Below are 14,913 nucleotides of genomic sequence, written 5' to 3' on the forward strand. Positions count from 1 at the left end.
CATGGGAACGGCACTCCGACAGGATGTATTTTCGGAGCAGGGGTTCCCTTGAGGTGTGACGTACAAAATTTGCGTCTGTTACCAGAACGGGTGCCCACTGGCGTTTTGTTAATTAAGACCTTCCTTAAGAAATTCTGCAAAACTGGCCTGGCAGAATTTTAAAAATTGAATTCATTTTGCCTTCCTGGAATAAAAAAAATCCGAAACTCAGGTTTTCCTCATTGCTTCACGTATTCCTTTCGGACAGCGACACATGCACATACACGTAAAAAGGTCTGAAGTATGGGATTTCCCAATGTGTTTCTGCCATAAAGAATCCTGTGCAAGATCCTGTCAACCAACAGGAATTCCATTCTGAAAGTAGATCATGTTGGTCTAGAATTAAGGCAGGTCGAGTTAAACTTACTTCCGATTCCAGGAAGGAATCCATATTTGCACCGCGCAAAATCCCATTAAGGAATCCCGTTTAAAAAATCCCACATTTTAAACCCCAAGGAAAGCAAATAAGCATAACAAAAGCATATTCTCTGCACAATATCACCAGCCGTTTGCACTGGTCGGAGTAAGTATAAAATCCGCACGGTGCTATTCGGGAAGCAGTGTAGGTAACCTGCCTGTGTAGATTTCGCAGCAAATTTCAGCATGTTTATTTTAAGTGAAAATATTTAGGCACCACGTTAATCGTAGGATGATTAGCCTTCAAAAAATACAATTTTATCTGCGCTCTGCAACAACCTATTTCTAGTGAGAAAATAACAGAAGGGATTCTACCCCTCTGCAACACATTCACTGCTGACTTACCTGACAGAAAGGAAATTTAAGTAATTTAGATTTTTAGAATACCATCGGGTCGAATTAAATATTTTTGAGCAGTAATTTAATGCCATTAAAAGCTGAAGATCTTTGTACAAAAGGGTTAAACAGGTCCAGCTAGAAAAGTGCTAAAATATAATTTTCCTGTTGTTATGTTTCCCTAAATCAATCTAAACACACATTGTGCAGCTCTTCAACAAACAGCACTTAAACCACTTCATGGCCATAAGAACCTCCAGCAACAACAATATCTGACAAACACTGCGTCAAGATAAAAAGATTCGGAATCGTCAAAATCATAGTTTCATTTCTCTCCCCGCCCTCCTCCCCCTCTTTGCTCTCCCTCTCTCCTCTCACACACACCACCATTCAGTACCACACCAACGACATTACGGTATTTAGGCATATATAAAAAAAATGGCTTTAGTGCTCCTTCAGCCAAAGCAAACGAAACAAGTGGCGGCTCTGTCTTTTGCAAACGTACGAAAGATTCCTGTATTACACCTGCCTTTGTGTTTGTGTGCGCACTTGTTCTCGTCCTCCCGGATGCAGCTTCCCTGATGGACTCAGTGGGTTGCATGTGCTGCCTGCTGAATCTTTGGGAAAGCCGCCTCTCTGTGAGTTGTTGGTTTGCACTGAAGATTGGGGAGATCTATGGATAGGCCAGAACGTTCATTCTTCAGCTCGTCTCACTGCTACCTGCAGTTTGGAATGTCTTCTCTTCAATGATCTTTAGAAGAGGGGGGTGGGTAGCGAGAGGGTGGGGGGGGAGAGAAAGGAGAGGTCATGTAAAATGCATAAGTTGTGTTTTGAAAAAAAATTCTAACACTTCCACTAAGCTTTTTTCATTGCTCTGCGTAGAAAAAATGTTAGATATGAACGGTTGCACATTCAATTAAATTTCCCATGACATTTAGTTTATTCACGTAAACAAAATATTGAAAATGTCAAAATAACAATCCAGTAAAGATTCTTAACTAAATTAATAAGTTGAGCCTTGCGAAAAAAAAACCCAATCATAATGTAGAAGGTCTTCAATAATTCATTAGAGTAAAGCAAGGTATTTTAAGCATCAAAGATAAAGATAATAAGTAAGGTTTTCATTATTAAAATGGCCAGAACCTTTTTTTTAAACCGGCCTTCATAATTGACTTTCACAACCTTCAAAAAAAAATCCTGCTACAAACCAACATATAAACCTTCAATCAGATTTTTACACAAAAAAATATGCTCTAAAGCTAACAGCAGTCTTTTGAGACACTGAAATGCTGGTAGCCACTCTTCCCTGGGGACTGCAAAAAAAAATTACTTTAAAGTTATGCATTCCAGCTTTTAATAACCACCAGGATGAATACTATAACTGCTATAGGTTAGAATATTGATGTAGAGAGGTCACGGAAAGTTAAGTTGAATAACAATTTTAAATGTAAGCTATATGTTTGTTCAGGCGGTATATAATAAGGGCAGCATAGGCACCCCCTGTAAAACAACATGCTTTCCACAATGCTACAGCATGATAAAGAAAATACTGAAACGCAAATTTATGTTCAAACCAGCTCCAAATTTCTGTCTGTGTGCAACTGGAAGAGTGATTGAGAGTTGCTGAATCCTATTTAGTTTTATCTTCAAATTGTCATTACTGGGTAAATACAAGCTTTGTTCTGCTTCTCTCCCTCCTCCTGCACACCCCCACCCCCACAACCACTCACACACACACACATTTTCCTCCCTCCTGCGGGGTGCATGCATCTTGGATAAACAATATACAGTGCTGTATTAACACTCTTCCATTTTAACACTTAAAAGTCAAATATTCCTATTCTAGTAACATATTAACGACATACGTAACTGTGCATTGTGGCTTGATACTATTTTATTAACTGTGTTTTGGCTTTAAACCTGTTAGTTATACAATTCATATCTGCAGTGATAGAATATTTAGCCCTTATAACCTCACAAATATTTTGCACCAGGTAGTCTAATAAGAGAATTGCTTTGCCACACACATATATTTAAAATCATTTATTTTTCCCCTTTTGTATTCTCTTTTCGACAGATCACCATTTCCATTGCGAACACTGCTTAAAACATACAAATAATGAAGTCTGTTCGCGTAGATAATATTACCTGCAATATGAATGGATGTCAAAATACAGGGGCACAATTTACTGTATTCCTTAGCCAGTATTCCTTAGCCAGCACCTTGTGCAAATTAAGGCAAGGAACATGTTATGGAATCAGGTAAAAATTGACATCAATAGTGAATAATTCTATCTTAATTGAAGAAGTATATCCTGGGAAGCGTTTTGAGACGTCTAGAAGACATGAAAAGCACTATATTAAATGCAAGGATTATTATCATTATAATTTATAACTGGTTCCATTAAATCTCTTTCATTAATATTATGCTCCTGAATTTGAACAAACTAAACAATTGGCTCCTCAGTATTTAAGGCTTTGATTTTCAACTTTATAATTTAGAAAATAAGAACAACAAAATCATTTTTTGTGTGTTTTACAACAGTATTCTTAATATTTTTAACTTTAAAGTTGAAAACAAACCAATCATTATAACTTGCATAGAAACAAATAATCTGCAGATGGAACTGAATGAAAACAGTTTTGAATAAAAAATATCCTTTTAAAAGGAAGAATATACTTGCGATATCAGTAAGAGCTAAATTCTAGACTGCTAGGCTTATTGTGCTGATAGGTCATGGTAGGTGCATTTAAAGCAAAACTTGTGGCCATGTGCAAACAGTGAAATCTAGCAGTATTGACTAAATTAGGTTCACTGATTTGTACTGAGTCTAATATCTTCTTTAAACACTTCCCTGTAAATTGTCCGTTTAAAGTCATTGGAAGCTATTCCTCAGGACAGTCTTTCTGTCTGGCTACCTGCCGGAGTGAGGAAGGTAATCAATAGAAGGAAATAGAGATGAGCACGAGACTTGAAGGTTTCAGAGCCGTTAGTACTGATAAAAGTGGACGGTGTCAATATTTGGGAATCACGCAACATTGGGATAATAGACAAAAGAGAAGTGCATTTGTTGCAGTGTTCAAATAGGGACAGAATTAATGCAGAGGTACCAGTGTTCCCTGAGGCAATATAACAGTGTCTGGTACAGGTAATGCCAGAGCTTTGGGAAAAGCAACATCCTCAAATGATGTGGATTTTTTTCCCCCACGTACCTTGCAAAACTTAAAATTTGCATCTGGTGTAGCGTATAGCAAATGGATTTTTCACATTTTTTTCACATCAAAGCATGCAACAGAATTAGATGTTCTCCCGTCTTTATATTTTCACTGCAGTATTAAAATAAGAATTTCCTCTGCTGTGCATTTTGAAAGTCGCCGCTTTACTAGAAGAAAGGGCTATTTTCGTTTCATAATGATTTGCTTTCAACTTTGAATCCACTCTTAAAATGTGGTTAAATTAATTCAGATGTATTTACGGTGCTGACTTAAAAACACAGACCTTGAGAGTCGCGACAACTCAGAAAGGTTATCAGTTTAACAATTACAAACGTTTGGAAAAAGTCTCATTTGAAACCTGTCGATTTTTTTTCCTTTTGCATCCTTTAACTCAATGATTTCAAGCGGGAAGCAGCAGTGAGGACACATCTCTACTAACGCAGCATATAGAATAGCTTGAGTTTTACTGTCAGTTGGAGAGCATCCTGCCCTACTGTGGCGATCCTACGGTTGATGAAACATGACATCATCTGTCATCAAGAGTAGATACTTGGGTAAAAGATTGTACGTTTGAAATAATAATACTGGTTCCAGTCTTCTAATAAATTTTCAGTGTTAAAACTAAAGTGCAGCAGATCCAATTTTCTGCAGGCTGGAAAGGATGTTTAATCAGGGAAACTGTAACCAGGTTTTAATGTTACTAAAGCAATAAAGGATACAATTTTCTTTGAGTTTTGATTTCTTAACATAGTTTTATAGATGGGGCATTCAGGAGAAAATGTAAAGATTCTGCACTTCTGAAATTATGATTAACCTATATATTTTTATATTGAAAAACATATTTTTATTTGGAGAAATACCACTTACAGCTAACGTAAAATAACTTAGAAGTTTGATTAGGGATACAATGTAAAAGCAAGACACTATACTAGTATATCTGGTTATAAAGTATAGCCTATATATAAAGAAACGGAAATATAGTTAATGTAAGTGTCTATGCCATTGCAGGGCTATTAATACTTAACAATGCAACATTTTATTTTGCACTATATGTTAACGTTGCAACATAAACTACCCAATAAAAGGCTCATTGATTATCGGGTACTTTACTTAAGCCCAAGCGAAAAAAAGTCTTTCAAAAGCACTTCACAATTTCATTTAGATTTTCTTTCTAGATCTGCACTGCAAATAATTTGTTAATGTTATGCCACTTCCACCTTTTGTCACACATATACACCAGAAAATTGGTTCCATTTCATATCTGGTCTATGTTGAATTAAAACTACCTCGTGCAAAGGATACATCTGAATGTTATGGAACAGTGAAATTGAGGTCTTTTGTGGGAAATGCACATACATTTCCATACATCTGAACATTTTAAAGTAGCTTATTATGCACTTAATACAGAAAATAGCTTTGAATACAAAAAATCTCACACACAATTGCAACTAAGATTTCTCTTTGAGCTTTTTCTTCAAGATACAATATTCTAATAAATCTGCAACTTTTTCTCATTATTTCTTCAGTTTGAGGAAAGTGAAGTAAATGTACAGTACTTCAAATAATTTGCAAGCACGCCATTTTGAATGGCCACAAGGTTTTTTTTCAAACAAATGAAGAAAACAGAAGGATTTTTTTTCAAAACGTAAATGGTACCTTTTATTATTAAAAGAGTATACAAAACACTATTGAGCTTATTTGCTGAAATAGTCTATGTGTGTTAGTGCATTGCATTTTTACTTATAGTTTTGTTGCTTTGCTAGAAACCTAAAACTCGAAGTGAAGGACTACTCAAGCATTGATAACAATTGTGTGCATTGCAATAGGAGATTGGGTTTGGGAATGAGTCTCTGCTGTTGGAATTAAACAGTAGCTTTGATTTGAATGTTGCATTTATTTATTCCCGTTTGTTTGCCTTCTGTTCAGATGTTACAGGCCGACAGTGATATATATGGTGCACAGTACTGTTTGAGCACAACAAAATAGATAAGTATTAAAGGCATGCCATCTATAAAGCACTGTAGGACAGTGAGCGCACTAATATTAGGGTCAATATATATTTGGCCACAAAAATACTGACTCTCTCTTGTAATTACATTAGGTGCAATCATAATGCCTCTATTATGCATATGCTTTATGTATGCCTGTGTCCAAATGGAGAAGAAAATCCTACGAGTTTTTCTGATTTGGGGTGGAATGCGAGGAGACAGCACGATATGGTAGATTTATGGGAGCTGGTAAGAAATGGGGCTTGCAAAGGTTATGGCATGCACTGAAAAAAACGGCATGCTGTAAGCTCCTGATTTACGTTGACACATATCCAGATGAAATTCTCGTTTGTAAATTGCCTGGAGTGGTCATTTTGAGGTTGTACTTTATGAAGTGTTTGACAACTTAGACAATGTACATAACTGTTCCATGAACAAGTATGCAAAGATAATGTTAAATATATTTACTGGCGCATGTCTGTAAATTCACTTTTATAACTGTAGGATATATTGATTGAACATTGAGATAACATTCCTTAATTAGGTTACAGGGTTACACTGCCATTGCCGTGTCTGTCACTTACCATCATATTCCTCAGTCCCACGTCTTACTGATCCAGACTTAAATTATATCAGAAAGTTTAATACATGCAAGCTCAATGTCTTGGTGTTTTATTGCAAAAGACAGAGATAGAAAAAGATGGAGAGTGTATTTCTGAGGGTTGGGGGTGGGGTGATTAGGCTACTTTGTCAAAGCAGTGTTAGGGTACTTAGCTTTACTCTAGGGTCACACCACGTCTTGGTACTGCGGTTGAAAAGTACTAAACGTACTTTTACTAACATTAATTCTGAATGCAATCCAAATGCCACAACAATTACATGCCTAAATATATACTGTGAGAATTGGAATTGATCGAGTCAGATATTTTTTAAAAATGGTTTTCCGTTTGTTCCCATTCTTGCAATAACTGTTACAATCAAATGTAAATGGTGCAGTGCTACTGCATGGCTAATCAGCAATCTCTGCCTTATTAAAGTAATACGCGGTCAATAAAGTTTCTTGAAATGCATCCTAAGTTTGCTCAGTGCTTCAGGCAGCTCCAAGTGGTGGTAAATTGTCAAAGGTTCAAACCTTTCGAGGCTATTCAGTTGTTCCAAGTGCTTGAGCATTTGGCTCCCAACCAGAAGGTCCTAAGTTTGCATCTCAAGGCTAGCTGTCATTCAGCTCACTTGCTGGAGTTGCACTGGTTTAATCAGCTCTGAGCTGGACTGCTGAACGGTCTGGTGTTTGATGGTGAGGCATTCCATTTCAGGGGTAGGGAAAAACTGACATCTAGATTATCCTACCAAAAGGCACAAATAAAAGAAAATCTTCCCTCCAATAAAAATAGCATTCTGAGAATGACAATCTATATCACAAACTCAGTTACATTTATCAGACCGTACTCTTTAGTGCTCTGGTAAATTAGCAATTTTTAGTCCTTGAACTGAAATTCAAAAATGGATCTAATCTGATGAAATTATCTCATTGAACAAATTCCAAGACATATTTGATTTTATAGCCAATAATAACTGTCTACATACCAAAGGGTTTATATTTTAAAAGACAGTTTGTTTCATTCTTACAAGTTTAGGCAACTGCTTTTGAATCCATATTATTTGCTTCATTTTCATTGTTATTTTGAAAAGCAAAAGATATTCTGTAATCGTCTTGTGCTGTAGAATTTCACCACTGGCTAATATGGACTGAATGCTTGTTATGCACAGTACACTGCTAACTGTTCTTCACTTAGAATAACATATTTCTCATCTCATTTTTCTTGGCATAATGCCTTCAGCCAGGGCAATTATATGCAATTTCATTCTCAAATCAGATAAAACAATTCAGAACTTCTCTAACTATATGGGATCTTTTTGAAAGATTTTGCTTGAAACAATGTACAATTGGCTTGAACACTTGGATATTATTTTTCATTCGCTTTATTTAAAGATATTCATTTTCTTTTTGTGAGTACTGAAGCATATTTATGCCCATCAAATAGCGAGACAATAGTGCTGAGGAAATGGAACATTGTTCCACTGTGTGACAGTGTCAAACACGCCAAGACCAGATATGGTGTGGCTCAGTTACGCTACTCAGCTTCTTGAATAGTGACCCGACAATAGATCTTAACTCAAACTTTCGAACGGCAAACTTTCTGCCAAACAAACAAACGTTATATTAATCTTTGAAACAGGTTCCTTCCTTCATCGCCACCCCTCTGAAGACAAAATAATTCATCTCCTGACAAGTTTGATTGCAATTTTAAGTCACGGACAAATGCTTGCAAGAAATTGGATGAGTCCCACCGGTAAAAGGACATATTGTGATATTCAGTGCTCAGCCATTTGATATCTACACATTGACAGAATATCTTACATGTATTGTGTGAGGTTGCAAATATTACTAAGCCAACATTAGGCAACTCTGTGCTTTTTGCTTCTGCAATGTCTGTTAGGAGCTGCATTCCAGCCGGCCAAAAGCAGTGTTGTTCCACTGACCAGCTACAGAAACGAAAAATATCATTGCTTCTCTAAGCCGCGCCTTTCTTCAAACCTCCCATCCAAATGGAAACGGCCCTCCTTATTTAACGCTTCACTTTCCATCGCGCCACTCCTAATTCTCCAACATATCAAAACTGAAACGTGGTCAGCATATAAACCATCGTCCTCACTGTCGCAGGACCAAACCAACAAGCAGGTGCCAGTGTTTCCCTGGTTTATTTAATGCAGATCTGAATTTTTAAAAAAAACTCCCAAGCATTAAATAGTGTCAAGTGATGGGGAGTGAACATTACGATTTACCAAACTTTGCAGTGCAGGGAACGAACAATTTCCATTGGTTTTGTTAAAGTGACTAAACCTAGTTTATTTATTAATAATAATAATAATCCTGGCATTTGATATAGCGCCTTATCATGTCTTCGAGACGTCTCAAAGCGCTTTACAGGATATACTGTAAAGTGAATTGACTGTATATTTTGTGGGCAAAATTAGCACTTTGACACAATTATTGCAATCTTGGACTGGGGTGCACTCAAAGAAAACAAGAGTGATAGAATACCGAGTGTGGGAAGAAAATCGGAAGGAGACAAGTAGTTATTTTCAGTGTGTAAACAATGCGAAAGAAATCATTCATCACGTGTCCTTAACAGAAGACTTTGTGTAACCAAACTAAAAATAACTGATTAAAAATGTCTGAGTTCCACTGTACCTAACTCTGGATGGAAAAGGTAATTCAGTCACCAAATTTTGCAAAGCAAACCACTTCTTGGAAATATTCTCAGTTAATATTAACCCATTCCGTAGCCAGTGCTGACAGAATGTACTACCTAACCCTGTGATTTTGGCATTACTGTGTGATTTTAAGATGAGTGGTTTATCATGTGTCAATAGGTGTGAAAGAGTGAAGAGCAATGGGTTTATTCAACCAAATCACATTTTATTACTGACTGTTGCCCATTTGGTTCTCAGGTCTTTATTGCTGATCTAAATAAAAATCTGCAAAAAGAAACAACTTCCACATGACAACATAGCTGATAGTTTAATAATAAAAGACAATGGAAAGGGGCACCTTGATTGCATCCAGTGCAATTTGTCTGGACCTAAAAATATTTGTTTCCATTGTCTTAATATCTCAGCATATCTGAGGCATATTACTCTTTATAGACTCTGAGTCACATACTCGATATAATCTCTGAGCCACATTACTCTATATAGTTAGTCTCTGAGGCACACTACTCTATATAGTCTCTCAGGCATCAGCATGCAATACACAAATTGCTCTAATAGACATACATCAAGATTTTTTGCAAAGTAAACAGTGGTCAGAAAGAACACACTTGTAATTTTAGTACACAATCAAATCATTTTCCACATTACACTTTTTCGATTTACTTATTTTAACCAAAATAACTGCGAGGGACTTTGACAAGGTATCTGATACGACGGCGATAAAAAGAAAATCACATCAACCGCGGCCTAAACATTTGAAAAAAAGGTTTCAATTTCATCCTCATGTTAAGCACAACTGCGCAGCGCAGATAAGTGCATTTCCTTTGAAATAACATTTTACCCAACTTGATACACAAATTAGAAATATGGTTTTAATGTGTCGTTTGCAATAACTACACATACGATTCAGATTTAGTTTGACTTGTTTTCAATGAGTTCAAATAGCTCCAAATGCATGAAATAATAAGCACTGCAAACATATAACATTGCTGATTAATATATTTTTATGTCTGATGATTGCACAATTTTGCCAATTAGGCAAATCAATTACCAGGGCAGTGCATAATCCATATTCTGAATATCATAATTTTAATGAGAGCTAAAAAAATGTGGCAAACGATGTGAAGACTACATCTAATTCACCTTCCCACTAAAAGGCAGAATTTATCAAAAATACTATTCAGAGCAATCTGAAATAGCTTCAATTTTCTTTCTGTTTAGCAACTCTTAGCTCATGCTAAAGAGGAAGCGGTAATGTCCTTTAATGTCAGTGAAGCATTTTTGAATGTTAATAGTACAAATTTTCAAAAGGCAAACATTTTTTCTCATCTGAAGCAGCAAAGTCGCAGATTGACTTTGTACATTTTTCTGCCTTTGTGCTGAAGAATCACTAGGTTTTAAATTACACCGTCTCAAGCCTTTGCTCTTCAATCCCTTAATCCTGATGGAGCAGAGGTTTCAGTTCAAGATAACTTCACGCACAACATTAAAAAAAAACTCGGTAAGCCTACCTCAAGTATGCTGATGATTTTTTCAGCTGCAATCTATCATTTGTGTCCTGCAGTATGAAATGACTTGAAGGCAAAACCAGTGTCAAATAATTAACGTATTTTCACTGAAAACAATCAGCACCAAGAAGAATAGAGCTCCGTCCTATGTTTTTTGTCGGGTTGCACGAAAAGCAATAAAAGCTTTCACATGAGACACTGCGACCATTTATACCTGTGGTTTTCATCACTTTTGACTGCGGTTCCTTACACCAGCGAGTCTATCTGAACTGTATGGCTTCAAACGAAGAGGGAAGCAAGACTGACAGATTTTACATCTGGTAGCCACCACACTGCCTCTCATTCAGTCAAATAAGTTACGTCAGGTTTCAAAAAGTTCGAGGGCTGAATTAAAGCAATTATGTCTGCAAAATGTTTCTGGCTGACATCGAGCATATATACTTTTATGTCAATCATTGCCATGTGTTTTCAATAAAGCATATACTCTCCTTACCTACAATTAATCTTATTCTGCTAATTTTGCTTTGCCAAAATATTACAGCCCTAAAACTCATCCGATTCTACCCGACTAGCAAAGTCACTGCGGAATGGGTAAGTGCTTTTTAAGGATAGCTGATTTCCAGCCACACTATATTCATGTGTCACGATTGTTATCTAGTATAATAACCTCCAGGTGCTGTAGTTTTGAACGATCAAAGGACAACTCGGATAGTGAGCGATACGTCTAATTAATTTTGGTTTAGGCTCTTTCAATTTAAAATATCCAGTGCTATCTGTAACTCGTTGCATTTATGAGTTAATAGAACAGGGAAAATGCACACACACACTCACTCACTCACCAACACCAAAATATTTGACTAATGTTTGCACATCTTTCATAACAGATTTATCTTAGGTTTACCAACTTTTAAGAAATGTTGCAGTCCCTCCAGATGGATTGTAAAGTTTCTTAAAAGTTGTTGAACTTCAGGATAATCTATTGATAACATCCATTTACTGGGTTGATTAATGTTATTTATCTCTTTGTCTTCACCAGAGAGGGGGAGAGAGAGAGAGAAAAATCCATTGAAGTCAATGGCTTTTTGTTGGAAAAAAAGTCTCCCCGTGAGGCCAAAAGGTTAAGACATGTATATAGCTGTGTAGAACCTGTAAATAATTGCAGTTAATTTTACATCTGGCTGCAGAAGGAATAATAGGCTAAACAATACAGTCTGAACAGTTTCAAGTGCAACTCTTGTGCATTTAAAACAATAAAATACAAGTTTCACACATTACAGCCAAGAGAAATGTGCCAGCTATTAAGGCCAACAGTTTCATCGACAACTTTTTTAAAAAAAAGTCAGAGTGGCTGGGCCTACTGAGAACTCCTTACCTGGTTATACTGCCAGCCTCGTCAATATTTACTCGACTTTAACTTAATCAGCGTTTCCGTCAATTTTTACTGTAATGTGAAAAACTCTTTCAAAATACTGTTTTCTGTCTCTATATATATTCCTTTCTCTACTTCTAAGCCTAAGTAACTATTGCTGTTGTTACAGCAGCCATGTCCGTCCCCTTGCTTGCGTTGGAATGGAAAAAAAAGGTGCAATTATGTCCTCCGTTGTAACCTTTTCAGGTTTTTCCCCGATGCTAGGGAGTCTAATCTCATTCTCGCTTCTGTACCGCAGACCACAGCCTGTTTCAAGCAGCCTGGAAATCTCTTACAGCTGGAGAAGCAATAATTCATAGGATTTTACTTGACAGCCACGACAGGCAGTGGGGCAGCCAGAAACAACTGTCTCTTATGTTGGACTATTTGCAAAAAGTCAGGAAAGGAGGAGCAGGCAAAGGACCACATCCTTCTGCAGCATATGCTGGCGGATGGAACCCTTTCATTCTCTGCCAATTGGTCTGCATAAAAAAAGGGCCTTAAATATCGTATTGACAGTAGCTATCACTTCCAAACAGAATTCCTCACAATTAACTGAGTGCAGAACACATGAAGCTCTATTGTCTGGCGCGGGCTTGTGATATATATGCGGCTGCATTTTTAAAAAGATTTGTGCTTATTTCTTTTTATAAAAATAAAAACATGCTGGAATAATAGGATTTGCGGACAACCGCATACACCTGCAGTGCGGATAAGATTAGTTTTTCTCCTCAGCTCCCCCACCCCAAAACCTTCGAGAAATTCATATGCGAATCAGAATTCAGTGGCAGCTAACAGTGGCTATCCAGGCAGGCAGGCAGGCATTAAGCAGTGAAGTGCTGGAATTCACTGCAATACAGCTTGCATTGTCAGCGTCATGGCTGGTGTTTATGATTTCAGCAGAACGAGAAATAAACAACTTGCTCTTAATGGGTCCAGTCCGTGTGAATGTGTGTGTCTGTAATGTGTGTGTGTCTGTGTCTAGGCAGCAGCACCTCTATCTGCTTTCAGTCACATGCAGTGGTAGCTGGTGTAATGGCTTGCCACAGATCATGTGGAACCAATGTCCAAAGATTTGCATGCCTCCCTTCCCCAGCTCCCTGTAGTAGCAGCAGGTCACTGATAAATCATCTGTGAAAGTTCAGCCGGGTAGTGTTTCATCACACCTCCCCATTCATAGGCAGGGCTGATTCCTGACCCAAGGGCAGAAGGGCCTAAACAGGGATTGGGTTCCCGCACAGCCATTATCAGCTTCGCTCATTCAGGGCCATCAGCTGAGACTGTCTAAATGGGAACAGCTGATTTGTGTGCGCACACACACATACACACAGACCCAGACAAAAAAAACATAACGTTTTCTAGTTAAGCGATCCTCAGCTGGCCTTCTGAGAGGAGCCCTTTAGGAATAACTCGTCAACTGTGCACCCATGGGCAGGCAGAAAAAGAGAACGTTCAAAAACGGCATCAAGTGCTGCATGCCAAAGAAAAACAAATCCTATGCCAAACTACACATCGTTAGCTCAAATCTGTTCCATGTGGAAATCAGAATACTAACGTGAGGGAAAAGGACTAGTGATCTTGAAGTGATTTGGCTTGATGCCTGTCAAATATTCACTTTTGCTTCCACTTCTGCAATTACTAGAGGAAATACATTTTCATTCATTTTCCTTTCTCCAGGACGACCCCCACTCTCTCTCTCTCTCTCTCTCTCTGCCTCCCTGTCCCCCCTCCTCCCCCCTCCCCCGCCTAGCTTGGAGATTGGAATAATTATTTGATTCACTGCCTCCACGAAGGCTAACATGTTAAGCCATGCTTTCCGAGATGTTCTGCTTCCCTCCCTGCACATTTTTTTTTGTCTGCCGCCAACTACCCTCATGTGTCCAAGGATTTAAAGCTTCTAATTAAACAGAATAACTAGTGCAGGATGTCCGAGCTCCAAGACTTCAATTTTCATTTGCAGATGTATTTCATTCAGCCAGGCTTTATTTATGATTCTGAATTTTAGCTCATTCTATGTTGCGTGGAATAGCATTCCATCCTAGTTGAGTGCAGTGTATTTAATAACTGTGTCTACTGTCTTAATTACCCCATAAAGCTGGGTTCCATTGGCATTTGACCCTCCTCAGCATTCCAGAGAAACTGCAGGACTATGATAATTACCGACTGACTGTGAGAAAATTAAACAAAAAGATCTAACATACAAGACACCCTTTTAAACAACCTGTAACGTCGCAGAGATAAATCACCGTTCAAACAACCAACTTAGCTAAACAGAAAATATCCTTTGCAATGCCAAAGTGTTTCGCCTCACACAGCCGTGAAAAGAAAATTAAAGGTGCTTCAACTTCCTAGACTTTGATTCCTTTCCCATGCTGTGACAGAGGCATTATCGCGTTCCCTGCCCTGAACCACATTTCTGCATTGAATTAAAAAGATAGGATTTTCAAAGCACTGACCCTCGCAGGTTTGTGGCATTCACTTAACTCAAAATGGTTACAGTATAACAAGCAGTGGAGCCAATGATTTTTATGAAACTCTGTAACCCACCCTCCATTGCAGTTTGATGCCACTTCACTTGATGCCCGTGTTTTTAACTCAAAACATGACATGGCATTTTATCTGAAGTTTCATCTTGCTTTTCAGCTCTTCATGTCAGCTTCTTCTTCCATCTACATATTCAGTTTGGCTGCAAACTGACACCTTCCTAACAAGTTCACTAATGGCCAGC

This window comes from Callorhinchus milii, unplaced genomic scaffold, assembly GCF_018977255.1.
Source record: "Callorhinchus milii isolate IMCB2004 unplaced genomic scaffold, IMCB_Cmil_1.0 Scaffold2, whole genome shotgun sequence".
Taxonomy (NCBI): domain Eukaryota; kingdom Metazoa; phylum Chordata; class Chondrichthyes; order Chimaeriformes; family Callorhinchidae; genus Callorhinchus; species Callorhinchus milii.